The 16,818-nt window shown below is 39.4% G+C and overlaps 1 protein-coding gene across 3 annotated transcripts in view; it reads right to left on the bottom strand.

Annotated features, from left to right (window-relative positions):
* LOC145511643 (uncharacterized) overlaps window positions 1-16,818 on the bottom strand; it is a 274,218-nt gene that overhangs the window by 3,312 nt on the left and 254,088 nt on the right. Inside the window, exons 4-6 of one of the 3 annotated variants that reach the window (XM_081505244.1) lie at window positions 16,643-16,775; window positions 8,556-8,732; window positions 5,145-5,372 (exon numbers count right to left, since the gene is read on the bottom strand). The gene's annotated coding sequence lies outside the window, so the exon portion shown is untranslated. Of the gene's footprint in view, window positions 1-4,384; window positions 5,373-8,555; window positions 8,733-16,642; window positions 16,776-16,818 lie in introns of those variants that run through there. The other 2 variants (XM_081505243.1, XM_081505240.1) reach the window with 2 other exon arrangements.

The following is a 16,818-nucleotide window of genomic DNA, read 5'->3' on the forward strand; positions in this document are numbered from 1 at the left end:
AGTTTGAGAACCACTGCACTAAACAAAAGCTTAAATTATGAAAGGAGATCTATGATGTAAATCAAAAAATTCTAAAATATTTGAAGTATGGCTATAATTAAATGGATGGATGGCATCACTGACTCGATGGACATGGGTTTGGGTAAACTCCGGGAGTTGGTGATGGACAGGGAGGCCTGGTGTGCTGCAATTCATGGGGTCGCAAAGAGTTGGACACGACTGAGTGACTGAACTGAACTGAACTATAATTAAATAGAATAATACTTTTAAAGGAAGGGAGATGTAGGACTCTTATGAGGCAGCAATGAAGTTGTCTCTTTCTTTCCCATTTTAAGAATTTGGAAATAAGACTGCCCTCTGAGATTTAAACTAATACAAATTCATAGTTAAAGAAAGAGGTTAGAGCATTAGAAGTAATCCAAGATACTATGTCTAAAGGTGAGACAGAGATTTGGAGCATTCTGAAAACACCAGTCAGGATAAATTAGAACATGACTGTAACTGAAAAAAAAACATGAAATCTAGTCAACCATTCAAAAATGGCTGAACCTAGGTTGGGTACAGGAAATATACAAGATGATATTTTATTCCTTCAAAAGAAAGAATATATTAAAAAAGAAGCATGGACTAAAGAAGATATTCAGACAGCAAGCAGACACATAAAAATGCTTTTTTATAGACATATAAAAAAGACAAATATCATTTATCTTTATGGAAATGCAAATTAAAACAGCAATGAGATACCACTTGGAGAAGGCAATGGCAACCCACTCTGGTACTCTTGCCTGGAATATCCCATGGACAGAGGAGCCTGGTAGGTTGTTTATTACAAACTTAAATTTAGTCTTGCCATATGATCCAGCAAACCATCTCCCTAAGTATTAACTCAATTGATCTGAAAACTCATGCCCACACAAAAACCTGTATATGAGTGTTTTCTCATAGTTAACAAAAAATTGGAAGTAACCAAGATGTCCTTTAATAAGTAAATGGATAAACAAACTTGTACATTCATACAATGGAATATTATTTTGCAATAAAGAGAAATGAGCTGTCAAGCCATGCAAAGACATATCACTGAGTGAAAGCAGTCATTCTGAAAAGGCTATAGAATGTATGATTCTATTTATATAACATTCTGGAAAAAGCAAAACTATATAGAGACAGTGAAGAGATCAGTGGTTGCCAGAAGTTTGGGGGTAGGGGTTGATTAAGAGAACCACAGGGGAATTTTAAGGTGCTGAAATTCTTCTGTATGCTACCATAATGGTGGCTACATTGTTGCTGTTGTTCAGTCACTAAGTCATGTCCGACTCTTTGCAACTCCATGGACTGTAGCTAAATAACACCTTGGATTTGTCAAAACTCATAGAACTACATAGCACAAAGAGTTAACCTTAAAAATAAGCCTTAACTTAAAAATATCATTTAGGAAGTCAGAGGATCCCAGGATAGAATGAAGATCATGAGACAAAAATTTAATTGTACTACAAATGTATTGAAAAGTTCAGTACTCAAGGAATAAGTTGCTGACCTAAGAAACTTTGGAAATTAGTAGAATTTGTAAGACTAAAGGCAAAAGCAGTTGTCCATAAGTACTATATTCTAATTGATCAAGTTTCCACTGGGGGTATGGGATAACAATTTTGAAACCAGTGTGCATGTATAATAGAATTGAACAGTTAAGTTAAAGGATAATGGATGGCAGGAGCCAGTTTCCTCACTGTTGTAATGGGAAGTTTCAGATTAGCAAGGGGAGAATTCATATTGTAATTCATATTGTGATGCATTCATATTATATGGATTCTAATTCATTAGAACTGGCGCCTTCAATATGAATGCACATTAAGCTTAAAATAGATACAGATGGATATATAGAGAGACATTTATAGATAGGTACATATACAGGGGTTAGTATACACACATGTATTTCCTTGTTCTGTTATTTAAGAAAACCTAGAGCTACCCACTCCACTATTCTTGGGCTTCCCTTGTGGCTCAGCTGGTAAAGAATTCGCCTGCAATGCGAGAGACCTGGGTTCGATCCCTGGGTGGGGAAGATCCCCTGGAGAAGGAAAAGGCTACCCACTCCAGTATTCTGGCCTGGAGTAGTGTAGTACATGACCCCTGTATAGTCCATGGGGTCGCAAAGAGTCGGACACGACTGAGTGACCTTCACTTTCTTTCAGAGCAAGGACACTCCAGTGGAAATGAACATACCTAGTGCCCAGATCATGTTTTCTAATACCATTCCAATAAAAGGAACCAAGGCTCCTTGGAAAAACTGCCAATTCCCAGACAGGGCAGACAGGAAATACACAAGATGAGTCTGGAGCATCTTACAGTGCTCAAAAGCAAAGGAAGTGCTGAAAACAAAAGCAAAATAAAAAAGACATAATGAGCATATATCAAGGAGAGACAGGAGCTAACTGAAACAATTCCCCATGGCCAAACTGGAAAAATTTCAGCAACTAAATAAATATAATAGTATTGGATTGTAACCAACAGCACAAAATAAACAGCCATGAGTCCATACTAATTATACTTATATAAATATAATATATAAGGAGAAGAAATAGCTAAATCTCCTGTGCAGAAGAATTCCAAGTTATTTACACAGATACTCGTCTTTCTGATCCTTTAAGGAGATGGAACATAGCACTCCACTCTTTAAATGTGAGCCATGTTGGACTGCAAGGAGATCAAACCAGTCAATCCTAAAGGAAATCAATCTTGAATATTCGTTGGAAGGACTGATGTTGAAGCTGAAGCTCCAGTACTTTGGCCACCTGATGCAAAGAACTGACACAATAGAAAAGACCTTGATGCTGGGGAAGACTGAAGGCAGGAGGAGAAGGAGACAACAGAGGATGAGATGGTTGGATGGCATCACCAACTCAATGGACATGAGTTAGAGTAAACTCTGGGAGTTGGTGATGGACAGGGAAGCCTGGCGTGCTGCACTCCATGAGGTCACAAAGAGTCAGACATGGCTGAGTGAACGAATAACAACAACAAGGTGTAGTGACTTCCTTACAAAGTATACGGTATGGAAAGTGGGGAAAAGAGTAAACTTTAGACTAGAGAAACCTGATGAACGTCACCTCAAACAGATGATCAAGGTTAGGATTAACAGATATAAGTCACACTGAGAGTATGTACCCTTAATACATGATGAAAACAACCTTTTACCTCTGTGATCTTCCTTCCCCAACCCATAAACCCAGTCTATTTATAAAAACAAAAACCAGACAAATCAGACTAATACCTAATTAAGGGACATTCTACGAAATATTTGACAAGTACTCCACAAAATTATCAACATCACGAAAACCAAGGAAAATCTGAAAAACTATCACAGCCAACAAGAACTTAAGGAGACACAACAACTAAATGTAATGTGCTACCATGGATGGGATGCTGGAACATAAAACGGACACAAGATAAAAACTAAGGAAATCTTAACAAAGCATGAACTCTGCTTTAATATATTGTATCAATATTTGTTCACTAACTGTTTGGAAGGTACCATACTAATGTAAGTTGTTCAGTTCAGTTCAGTCCCTCAGTCGTGTCCAACTCTTTGCGACCCCATGGACTACAGCACGCCAGGCTTCCCTGTCCATCAACAACTCCCAGAGTTTACCCAAACTCATGCCCATTGAGTTGGTGATGCCATCCAACCATCTCATCCTCCATTGTCCTCTTCTCCTCCTGCCCCCAATCTTTCCCAGCATCAGGGTCTTTTCCAATGACTCAGCTCTTCCCATCAGGTGGCCAAAGTATTGGAGTTTAATAGAGAAAATCAGGTGTGTAGTATATGGGAACTCTCTATACGATCTTCACAGCTCTTTCGTAAAGCTAAAAAGTATTCTAAAATTAAAAAAAAAAAGTTTACTGAAAAAAGCAGGAGTTCTGGAAGAAAAAAAAGAAAACAACAATAATAAGACCCACTGCTTTTTGGCTTTATGCTTCATGTAGAATACATTCTGAAGGCACAGGGAGCCTGAGGCGTGAACAGTGTCAGTAACCTCAAGCCAGACTTTCACATTCCCCCTCCTCTACTGACTGGCCATCCGCTCTCTCCCCTACTTCTTTGCTGTCACTCTACCCAGAGATTCTTATTTCTTTCTAAGTCAGAGCTATTTAATTATAATTATCATTAGACTCTTTGTGTCCTTGTTGCCTGCTAATCTCTGACCTCAGGATCTCACTTTCATCTTAAAAAAAAGACATTACACTGGTCAGGGCAAATCACAGGGGCTTCTTTACCTTTTTCTGCTGCCTTTAAAGCCTACTTCAACCAAACCCCCTGTGTAAATGCACTCTTTCTTCTGATAATCTTGAACACATCAATTTACACAGTTCTTTTATATTAATTATATTTCTGTCATGTCTTCTTGAGATTATAGCCTACTTTTATTTCTTGAGCAATGTATTGAATTATTTGTTTTTTGTTTGTTCATTTAAAAACTTACTTCTAAGTAATGTATCTTTCATTTTAAAATGCTTTTCCAATTAGAGCTGTATTATCTAAAACTAAAACCAGCACACATTTTTATTTTTCATATTTCAAGTAGGAAGTTCTGGCTTAAGAGGAGTCCTTTCATCTGTAAGCTCTCAAGGGTCAGAAATTAGGTCCTTGATTCCAAGTGAAAAGCCAGTTTACTAGTGAGTGCAGACTAGACTACAGTAAAAAGAGACTCTCAATTTTTTTTTTTTTTTAAAGTATATACTCAAATTTCCCTAAAGAAAGTATTTCTTCTTTATTTTATGGTCCAGGGCAGCTGCTAGGTTGGCAGGGGCAGCTCCACTATGGGCAGTCATCTAGAACCCTAGGCTCCTTTCTGGTTCTACCATCCCCTAGTACTTCCTCATTATCTGTGTCCAGATGGCAGAAGGAGCGTGACCTGGGGAGATATATATTTCTTCTACTCATGTTTCATTAGCTAACCTATCTACGTGATGGGATGGGAAATGGAGTCCTTTTTTTTTTTTTTTTTTTGCCCAAGAGGAAAGCACAGTGGCTGCTGGCAGTCTCCTCATACACCTGGGTAATATTCTCTTAAGCTTAGAAAAGTTTACCAGTAGAAAGAGCTGGATGCCCATAAGGTCCCCACAATTGAGAATGTGATCAAAATCACCTATGGGGTATCAGAGGTCCTCTGTTGGTAAGGTTCAGTTAGGTATTTCTGACACCACATTAGCCATATCACTCGTCACTGAAGTAAGGGAGGGAGGTCTTGGATTCACCAAGGCAGCAACACCAGTGCTCAGGAGACAGCAATTGTTGCACTTGTCTTAGAAAACTTAACCTGGAAGCAGGCAGAAGTCCATTCAAAGGCACAGGTTTACTTCTAGTCATATCTCTTCTGGAGAGAAGAAAATAAATGATGGTTATATAAGACTCTCTGCTAACTTCAGCAGGTGGGTCAGTCCTACTTGGATTTAGAAGAGAGAGAATGCCAAGCACATTTAAGCAGTATTATCTCATTTGACCTTTTCCCCCTAAAGTCACGGCTGCAGGTTTCTAATAGAGATTTTTGTTTGTGTGCTTCATGAAGAATATCCTTAACTTCTTTATGAAAGTACCTTACTAAAAATGTCACCTCATATACATATTATAAATATTATGCATCAAAGACAATACACTTTTGGAATCCTTCCCCATTTTAACTTCACTTTATAGTTACTTTATAAGCCATCCAAAAAAAGTCAGTTGTATTAGGTTATTTTCATACCTTGATTTTTACCCAAAGTAGCTTTAGCTAGCTTGACCACTCAAATCTAATGTGATTTCAAATGATTTCTGGTTCTTTCAAAACATTAAATCCATGAATTGACACCTTTGAAGTTATTTAAAGAAGTTTGCCACAGGCTTTCAAATTCTAAAAACAGTTCCAAAAATATTTCAGGTAGTTGCAACAACTTTGGACTAAATGTCTAACTTCTTAAAGAGAAAGCTTGGAAAGAAAAAATTTATTTAATGTTTATGTTTCGTAAACTTGATGTTAAAACACAACAACAAAATGAACATTGCTGTAGAGTGAACATACATAAGGAATTAAATAGTGTATCTAGAATGAAAGTAAAGCAGTTATATAAATAATTGTTTCGTCTAATAATTTCTGCTTGTGCTTATTTTGTATATTTCATCACAGTCATATATGCACAGTTTAAAATATGAAATAGACTTATAAGCCTTGTTATGGAGAAATGGTAGTATCCTGCCCCCTCTCTCACTGTTCTAATTTCTCTTTTCCAAAAGCACTTCCACCATTTGGGGCTGGTTTTGGATATTTACCTCCGTGAATCCAAATAGCACACTGCACAGCCTCTTGTTTTCACAGTTTCAGGTATTATCTACAGATCTATTGCAATGGAAGTTGAAGATGTAGCTCACTTTCCTCTTCATGCCCCTATAACACCTGCACAACCTTCCTGTTCTCTCATTCTCCATTTATATTTATACCCCCACTTTGGTATTAACATTATTATCACTGTGTAAACACTATTCATAGCTATTGTTGTTCTGGTTCAGTTACCAAGTTGTGTCTGACTCTTTCTGACCCCATAGATTGCAGCATGCCATGCTTCCCTGTCCCTCACCATCTCCTGGAGTTTGCTCATTCATAGCTATATAATGTAGTAAATCAGGATTTCTTTCCCTTTCCTCCACAATTTTTAATAATCATCTTATGTTGCTATTTTCTTAGTTTTTTCTAGATTCAGTTCAGTTCAGTTCAGTCACTCAGTCATGTCCCACTCTTTGCGACCCCATGAATCGCAGCACGCAAGGCCTCCCTGTCCATCACCAATTCCTAGAGTTTACCCAAACTCATGTCCATCGAGTCGGTGATGTCATCCAGCCATCTCATCCTCTGTCGTCCCCTTCTCCTCCTGTCCCCAATCCTTCCCAGCATCAGGGTCTTTTCTAATGAGTCAACACTTCGCATGAGGTGGCCAAAGTACTGGAGTTTCAGCTTCAACATCAGTCCTTCCAATGAACACCCAGGACTGATCTCCTTTAGGATAGACTGGTTGGATCTCCTTGCAGTCCAAGGGACTCTCAAGAGTCTTCTCCAACACCACAGTTCAAAACCATCAATTCTTCGGTGCTCAGCTTTCTTCACCGTCCAACTCTCACATCCATACGTGACTACTGGAAAAACCATAGCCTTGACTAGACAGTCCTTTGTTGGCAAAGTAATGTCTCTGCTTTTTAATATGCTATCAAGGTTGGTCATAACTTTCCTTCCAAGGAGCAAGCATCTTTTAATTTCATGGCTGCAATCACCATCTGCAGTGATTTTGGAGCCCAAAAAAATAAGTCTGACACTGTTTCCACTGTTTCCCCATCTATTTCCCATGAAGTGATGGGACCAGATGTCATGATCTTAGTTTTCTGAATGTTGAGTTTCAGCCAACTTTTTCACTCTCCTCTCTCACTTTCATCAAGAGGCGTTTTAGTTCTTCTTCACTTTCTGCCATAAGGGTGGTGTCATCTGCATATCTGAGGTTATTGATATTTCTCCTGGCAATCTTGATTCCAGCTTGTGCTTCTTCCAGCCCAGAGTTTCTCATGATGTACTTTGCATGTAAGTTAAATAAGCAGGGTGACAATATACAGCCTTGACGTACTCCTTTTCCTATTTGGAACCAGTCTGTTGTTCCATGTCCAGTTCTAACTGTTGCTTCCTGACCTGCATACAGGTTTCTCAAGAGGCAGGTCACGTGGTCTGGTATTTCCATCTGTTTCAGAATTGTCCACAGTTTATTGTGATCAACACAGTCAAAGGCTTTGGCATAATCAATAAAGCAGAAATACATGTTTTTCTGGAACTCTCTTACTTTTTCGATGGTCCAGGGGATGCTGGCAACTTGATCTCTGGTTCCTCTGCCTTTTCTAAAACCAGCTTGAACATCTGGAAGTTCACAGTTCACATATTGCTGAAGCCTGGCTTGGAGAATTTTGAGCATTACTTTACTAGCGTGTGAGATGAGTGCAATTGGGCGGTAGTTTGAGCATTCTTTGACATTGCCTTTCTTTGGGATTGGGATGAAAACTGACCTGTTCCAGTCCTGTGGCCACTGCTGAGTTTTCTAGATTATCTACCACTAATTCAAAACTGTCAGTTGTCTAAATTCCTCTCTCAAGTACATTAAGATACAGTACATATTCTATTAATTTCATTCTCCATTCTGAATTTCCTTTTATAGAAGAAATGTTTCTTGAAGCCTTCCTAATTTCCCCATCCTGAATGTGCTGATTTATCAACCCTGCATTATGGTTGTTTGGGATCTTCCTTCAGCATGATCCTGGGCTTCCCTTTGCCATTTTCCTCTACTAATTCTCCTGTCTTCTCCTTCTTCACTTTCTCCCCTTTCTGATGGGGCAAATTTTCAGGCTTTACTTTGAGAAAAGGTACATCAGAAATAATTGAGATCTTACATGTTGAAAGTATCCTGAACCTAAATTGAATAGTTTTTCTACATATAGAATTCAAGTGTAGAAATCATTTTGCTTAATATATTTTAAGGCATTCCTTCATTACCTTTGAGGTTTAAGTAGTTCTATTTAGAATTTCAATGCTATTTTAATCTCTGATCTTCTGTTTGGGAAAAGGCCTCCAATAGAAGCTTATCAGATCTTCCTGTGGTTCACTGTTTTCTGAAAGTCTGGTGCAGGTCTATCTTCATCTTTATGCTGGCATGCAGTGACTTCTTTCAGTCTGAAAAATCATGTGTTTCAAGCCTGAATAACTTTCTTGTATTATATCTATAGTGATTCCCTCCTCTCTTGTGGTTGGCAGACTTCTAATCTAGCCCCCACGAATCCCACTCCTGGTATACATACCTTCACAGACTCCCTTCTTCTTAAGTGTAGATAAGACTTTTAATTGATTCTAACCAACAGAATATGACAAAGAGAATAAAATAGCACCCTCATGATTATGTAATGTTAAAGGGCAAAGGTGAAGGGATTTTGCAAATGTAATATAGATCCCTAATCAAGTGACCATAAATTAATCGAAAAGAGAGATTATCTTGGGTGGGCCTGACCTGGTAGATAAGTAAGGCTTTTAAAAGAGGACTCAGGTAAAAGTTGCCCTTTCTTGCTGGCCTTAAAAAGCAAGCTTCCATGAATTCTAGAGTTATAAAGAAAGAAATTCTACCAAGAAACACATGAGCCTTAGAAGAGAACAGTGAACCTCTGAAGAGATCCCAGCCCTATCTGATGCCTTCACTCAGCCTTGTGAAACCCTCAGCAGAGGACCCCTGCTGAGGGTACTGGACTCCTGGCAAAGGAAACTGTGGGATAAAAAGGTAACACTGTCTTATGGTGCTGCATCTGCAGTAATTTGTTACGTAGCAACAGAAAATACATCTCTCTTCCCCATCCCAATTTGTTTTTTCTGTTCTTCTGAGCTAGTCATCTTTTTTTTCTTTTTCATCTGTTTTTCTGTTCTACTCTCCAGGAAATTTCTTTAGAAATTTTAATCTTCCTATTCTTATAATCTCTTTTTCATTTCTGCTTATATATAACAGGGCTTTGCTGGTGGCTCAGACAGCAAAGAATCTGCCTGCAATACAAGAGACTTGGGTTCGATTCCTGAGTTTGGAGGATCCTCTGGAGAAGGGAATGGCAACCCATTCCAGTATTCTTGCCTGGAGAATTTCATGGACAGAGGAATCTGGCAGGCTACAGTCCATGGGGTCACAAGAGTCGGACATGACTGAGTGACTATCACTATATAATTCTAATAGCTTGGAATGATATATAGTCTCTTAATGTTCTAATTTTTATAGTACCCTATTTTTGTTTCATGGTTGCCATATCTTTTTTTTACCCTTCTGAGGATATTAATGATTTGATTTATGTTTTGTTTTTTTTTTAATTTATTTATTTTTAAATTGAAGGATAATTGCTTTACAGAATTTTGTTGTTTTCTGTCAGACCTCAACATGAATCAGCCATAGGTATACATATATCCCCTCCCTTTTGAACTCCTCTCCCATCTCTCTCCCATCCCACCCCTCTAGGTTGATACAGAGCCTCTGTTTGAGTTTCCTGAGCCAGACAGCAAATTCCCATTGGCTATCTATTTTACATATGGTAATGTAAGTATCTATGTTACTCTCAACATACATCTCACCCTCTCCTCCCCTCTCCCCATATCCATAAATCTATTCTCTATGTCTGTTTCTCCATTGCTGCCCTGCAAATAAATTCTTCAGTATCATTTTTCTAGATTCCATATATATGTGTTAGTATATGATTTCTCTTTCTGACTTACTTCACTTTGTATAATAGGCTCTACGTTCATCCACCTCATTAGAACTGACTCAAACGCATTCCTTTTTATGGCTGAGCAATAGTCCATTGTGTTTATGCGTATTAATGAAGTGATTTATGTTTTTGTTTTGGGGTTTTCTTCTTCAGGCAGAGCATATGTTTCCTCCAAGATGCTATTATCTGTTGCTTTATTTTGGTGTATTTCAAATTAAATATTTCTCTCCAATGATAAAGACAATAGGTATCTGTGTGTATTTGTATGTATGTGTGTATGTGTAGTGGTGCTGAGCTGGACATAAGGAAGTGGCTTATTCAACAGTTTTACTTTAGGGTGACCTGGTTTGATTGTTTAGTTGGGGGGCATAGAATGTTGGTCTATTTAAACTTTATCTTTTGGGCTGGTCAGACTGTGCAGGTAAAGATCTTCTAATCTCCTTCTTGAGGGTAGTAAAAGTCTGCCAGAATAATAATAATAAAAGTCCAGAATAATATTCTGGAAGGTGAGTAGGTAAAGAAGGTTAAGGTATTCAGCATTTAGCATGCCTATTTCTATTTATTTTCCCTGCTTTTGCATCCTAGCCTCACCTTTAACTCTCACCCAGCCAAGAGCCCCTGTATCTTGCCGTCCCCAGAGATGACATCTCCAGTCCTCTGACAGGATTGTGGGGGGTTGGGGTGGGGGTGATGGTTGCCTAGATGGTGGGAACTGGTGCTGTGCTTGAGAGATCTGGCTGCTTTTCAAACGTTCAGCAGATTTTTCCACTTTACCTACCTCTCCATCCCTCTTCAGTCTCACTTCCAGAAACATCTAGCACTGCCACATTTTTTTGCTGTAAAACTGAGTGAGTCCACAGGTTTCCTCTTTCCTGGCTCAGGATCTTATTCTCAGGGCCATTAAGTTCTCTCTGCCACTCATTCACTTGCTTTCTAGCCTCTAGGTTGTTTGTTTACTTGTTTATTTGTTCTGCTCTTCCATTCTCTCTGTCCCTGTTGCTTTGTGCATCCTAAAAATATCTCTTACTGCCACTTCTAGGCTTTGGGAAGAAAGTAAAAGTAGATTTCTTTATTCATTTTGCCATATTTACCATAAAGTTTGTTTTCATTTTGCTGGAAAATTTTATGGTTTTGTGGGGAAAAGATATTCCAGACAATTACTCTACTGGAAAATAAACATACCAAAGATCCACCTGCCTTATCTTTTCTGAGATCTATCTGAGAAAGTACGTTTGTTCTTTTTTCCCCTCGAAGTGTTGACTCATGTCATTAAGTTGATTAAACAATTTTAGAGAAGAGTTCTTTCTTCTGGGGAGATAAAGAACATTTATTTGTCAATAAATATATGGACTCTGAAAGAAGTAAATGCCTTTTCATTGATAATTAATTTTTCATGCTCACATAAAACCAGCATCTTCCACCTGCAGACAGATTATTTGGAACACTATTACTTGAAGCTGAGGTTTCTTTTTGTTAGTGTTGCCTTTATTCCATTGTTGACAGCCTAGTCCATCAAACCAGAAGAGTTGCTGACCAAGTGATTAAGAACCAACACTGCCTTTGTCTTTTGTTATTTTGTTCTTAGTACTTGTTCACGTAGCAGCTATCCAAAACAAAAGTTAAGCCAAACTGTAGTTGGAGAAAAACGTTCATAATGTAAGGAATTTTCTCCCTAAAAATGTGGTCCTATGTATTTGGCAAGTTTTAAGAACATCAGCAAAAAGATGAAATCAACTGGCATTTAAGAACATCTCTCCGGGCACCATCTGTTTGATTCTCCCAACATCTCTAACCTTGGCAGAGACAGTCCTGCAATATTTGTTTTTATTTTGAGGACCCTTATGAAATTCACTTCTCTAAGCAGTGTCCAATAGTGTATTCAAGGAATTTTTCTCTAAGTTATAAATCGCCTATATCTGTGAGTAATGTCACCTCTTCAGAGAAGTCTTTCCTGCCCCCCCCCATCCAAAATCGTCCTCTGCCTGCAGCCTGTAACTCTCTCTTTCATTTTATTTATAAGTTCACTACCTGAAATTATGTTACTCATTATTTGCCTAATTTATCGAAATACTCCCACCAGAGGTAAATTCCACCAAAGCAGGGGCCTTGTTTGTCTTGTTCTCCAAGGACCCCGGCTCCTCATAGTGCCCTTTGCACTTCCTTTTTCAGCTCCAGTTTTTCCCCAACTGTTCATATTACTTGCTCCCTCACATCCTTCCTGCCCCAGTTCAAATATCACCTTTGCAGAGAGGCTTCCCGGGCCCTATGTCTCATATTGGTCTCTTTTAATTACTCTCTTTTTCCATCAGGGCCTACAGCCGCAAGCAATCAAAGGTGACTCTGGTTGGTTAAGCAGAAAAGGAGTTTAACAAAAGGATATTTTGTGGCTTACTGAGTTGTTGAAAGGGCTGGAGAGCCAGGCTTGAGTTACCTTTCCAAACTACTGAAGAAGATTAGAACAAGCCTCCCCAAAGTGGGCCACTTTGGAATATGGATTTCTTTGAGCTCAGACGATGCAGGAAGAATTTTTTTACCTCCCTGATAACTGCCTGAAAGAATTCAGACAGAGGGCCTGGTCCAGGAAGAGAACTATCTCCAGAGCTAGCTACAAAAACTTACGAGCAAGGAGTGGTAACCTGGGGAAACCCACAGAGCTTATTTGTTCAGTCTTCTCTGAGTCCCACTGTCTCTGCATGGCGTGGCAAACATTTATGTACCAAACACTTGCTCTTGCTTCTTCCTGTGAATTGTCTTCCTTCCCTCTGAAGCCCTAGACCTCCTTCAGAATGGCATATAAGCCTCAATTGCCTGACTGTCAGGGAGTGTCTCATTGTTTTTGCAGGGTTCCCATAGGTATGTAATTAAATTTGTTTTTTTCCTGTCAATCTTATGTCGATTTAATTAATAGACCAGCCAAAAGAATCTAGAAAGGTAAAGGAAAAATTCTTCTTCCCCTGTACTAGCATCCAAAACTATGTTGTCAAACTGATTTGATAAAGGATTAACTCTAGCTGCTAAGGACATGTTGGCTCTCTTGTGCCATGTATTACCTTATCCCCTCAGCTGCTATTACAGGAGGGTAGGGAAGTGGGGAGGGACAGATGGAGAGGTGAGATGAGGAGAAATTTCCCAGTCCTTTTTTGCATCACAGTACCTGATTCAAATTACAGCATTATTGTTGTTGTGCAATCACTAAGTCATGTCTGACTCTCTGTGACCCCATGGACTGCAGCACGCCAAGCTTCCTTGTCCTTCACTATCTCCTGGAGTTTGCTCAAATTCATGTCCATTGAGTAAGTGGTGCTACCTAACCATCTCGTCCTCTGTCACCCCCTTCTCCTCCTGCCCTCAATCTTTCCCAGCATCAGGGTCTTTTTCAATCCATTATAGGTGTATCTAAATAGTGGAACCTAAGTGATATGCTGTGCTCCAGTTCACATGCAAGGAGACATTAGAAAAACTCCTATGTGGGGAGTTACTCTTTCCCTAACACCAAAACATACACAGAGGCACATTCTCAAAGCACTGAATGAAGCACTGAAAAATTTTCAGTTGTGACCATTACCATCTCTATCATATTACTTTATTTCCATCACAGCCTTATTAGAACATTTAAATGACCTGTTTGGAGAAGGCAGTGGCAACCCTCTCCGGTGTTCTTGCCTGGAGAATCCCATGGACAGAGGAGCCTCACGGGCTACAGTCCATGTGGTCACAAAGAGTTGGACATGACTGAGTTACTAGGCAAAACGATCTGTTGCATGCATATTTTTACTGTATTATATTGTATTTATTTTGTTGTATTACTAGGATACAAGCACAAACAAGATAGGGGTTATATTTGTTTCTTATTGCTGCTGTGACAAATTGCCATAGACTTACTGGCTTAAAACAAAGCTAAATGTGTTATCTTAACATTCTGGAGATCAGAAATCTGACAGGTTTCATTGGGTTAATATCAAGGTGTCAGCAGAGCTATATTCCTTTCTGGAGGCTCTGGGGCATAGTCCATTTTTTTGCCTTTTCGAGCTTTTAGAAGCCATCCGTATTCTCTGACTCATGGCCTCTTCCTTCATCTTCAGAGCCAGCAGTAGCAGCTGAGTCCCTCATACATTTTGAACCAGTCTTTCTTCCTCTGTCTCATCGGACTCACAGCCTGAAAAGTTCTCAGGATTTTTAAGGACTTGTGATTAGATTAGGCCCACCTGGATAATCTGGCTGAGTCTCCCATCTGTAGGTCCCTAATTTTAATCAATCTGCAAAATCCCTTTTGCCAGGTCAGGTAACCTAGTCACAGGTTCTGGGAAAGCAGGGCGTGGACATCTTTGGGGGCCAGTATTCAGCCTAATACCACAAGCTTGTCTTCTGTCTTCATTGTTATATCCCCTGACTCTCAAACCATGTCTGCCACCTACTCAACAAATATCGAGGGGATGAGGAACCTAGATAATGGCAGAGTTGAATCAAATTCTCTGTGCTCACTACTGTCTCACACCCAGCCTACTATGTCTGGCAGAAGAGGAAGAAGTTTTGGATGGCAAAACTTTATCAACAGCTCACAAGGGAACTGGCTGGCAAGGATGCTTCACTCAGATTCCTTTCCACACCTGCCCAGTGTGCCATGCTGAGTTTTTTGACCTGGAAGGCTGGTGGAAAATATGGGGTCCAAAATCACAAACTCTCTACCATGGCATCACACTTGGGTACACCCTCCCAGATTTCTCAGCGGTCTAAAAAATTGTCTCCCACTTTTCATTATTCCCCCTCCATTCACTGCCCTGAATCCTTTCCATAAACAATAAAACTGACACACTGTTAATTAACATCCTCCTAGAACCCAGAATCAAGAAAACTAATTCTTCATCTGAAGTAATTCATACTGAAATAGGAATGGCTGATAAGTCAATTGCTTATATTTTGATAGTAGAACAATTATCCAAATTAGCTTATTCATTAGGGTGGGGATTATGTCTGTTTTCTTCCCTCACGGGACTCTACCACAGTGCCTAACAGGAAATGAGCACTCGGTATTTGCTGACTGGAAAAATATTAGGAGACAGCAGCTTTGAATAAGGAAACCATTTTAGTGCCCACGTTTTTCTTCGACTGTCTGTCTTTACTTATTTTGACAGGCAGAAAATTAAAGGCCAATGTTCTCCAGTTTTGTCTTTTCTTCATTACTTATAAAGATTGCTTGAGCCTAACAAACAGATGCTTTGGGATTTGGGGTTTTTTGACTTAGAATTTCTCTCCCCTCAAAAGATGTTTTAAATTTTTCTTTCTGGAATTGTTCATTGTTGTTGTTTAGTTGCTCAGTCGTGTCTGACTCTTCTGTGAGCCCATAGACTGTAGCCCGCCAGGCTCCTCTGTTTCTGGGATTTCCCACGAAAGACAAGTGGAGTGGGTTGCCATTCCCTTCTCGAGGGGATCTTCCTGAGCTAGGGATCAAACCTGCGGCTCCTGCATTGGCAGGCGAATTCTTTACCACTGAGCCACCAGGGAAGCCCAGAACTGTTTGGAACATGCCCTACTAAAAGAATAAGCCCATGAGCAGGGAATTCCAATGCAATCCTCTGTGGCACTTAGCACTGATGAACTGAATCTGGGAAGGAACGTGTAGGACACAGAGCCTAGAGTAAAAGTCCAGGTTTCTAATTTAGACTCAGACAGTTGTGTGATCCCGTGCAAGTCATTTAATTGCTTTGATGATTTATTTTCTCCCACTATTTCCTCATCTTACTCTAAGACTGCTAATCTGTGAGGTTTAAGATCTTCAATGAACATTGTATTGAACTGTTTTCAAACAAAATCAAAATGTCAACAATGATACAAATTATACAGGCTATAACTGTGTTACATTTGCAGAAGGAGATGTAAGGTTCAATATATAAAATATGAGCTACGTGGTTGCAATGAACAATGCTAGAATATAATCCTATTTTACTTTTAAGTGAGTTCATCCATGTTCCAGGTAAAAGCTAAACACAGAAAATAGCATGGCCTCATGCTTAAGGGGAAATGCATAATCATGTCCACTGGGGAAATGGAACAATTGACATGTAGCTCTAATAGTGATCCTGCTTACCAGGCCTCTCTTGCCCATCTTCTCCTTCCTTTTGTCATCCCCTTCTTCTGGGGGTACACCTTCACTGGCAAGGAGTATAAAAAGCTACTACAAAAAGAAACTGGTAAAGTGATAAAGTATTGACCCAGTGGGCAAGGAAATGAATTATATAACTATAGAATGCTGTGTGGGAAAGTATGTACAGACAGGAGATGCATAAAAAGAGTCACTGTGCATGTTATTAGCTTGGACAGGAGTAAAAGAAAAAAAAAAAAACATCACCTCACTTTTTCTCCGCCTTATTTTTCTGGCTACATTTGACAGCTCCGAATTGCTCCGTGATGCTCTCATCTTTATTTCACATCTTCTCGGTTCATCTTTCTTCCATTCCTTCCACAGCTTTTAAGCCCACAACTCAAACTAAAAAAAAAGGAGGAGGAGGAAGAAAAATCACAGGATCAGG

Source organism: Giraffa tippelskirchi, chromosome 6 (genome assembly GCF_054371585.1).
Source record: "Giraffa tippelskirchi isolate mGirTip1 chromosome 6, T2T-mGirTip1v1.2.pri, whole genome shotgun sequence".
Classification (NCBI taxonomy): Eukaryota; Metazoa; Chordata; class Mammalia; order Artiodactyla; family Giraffidae; genus Giraffa; species Giraffa tippelskirchi.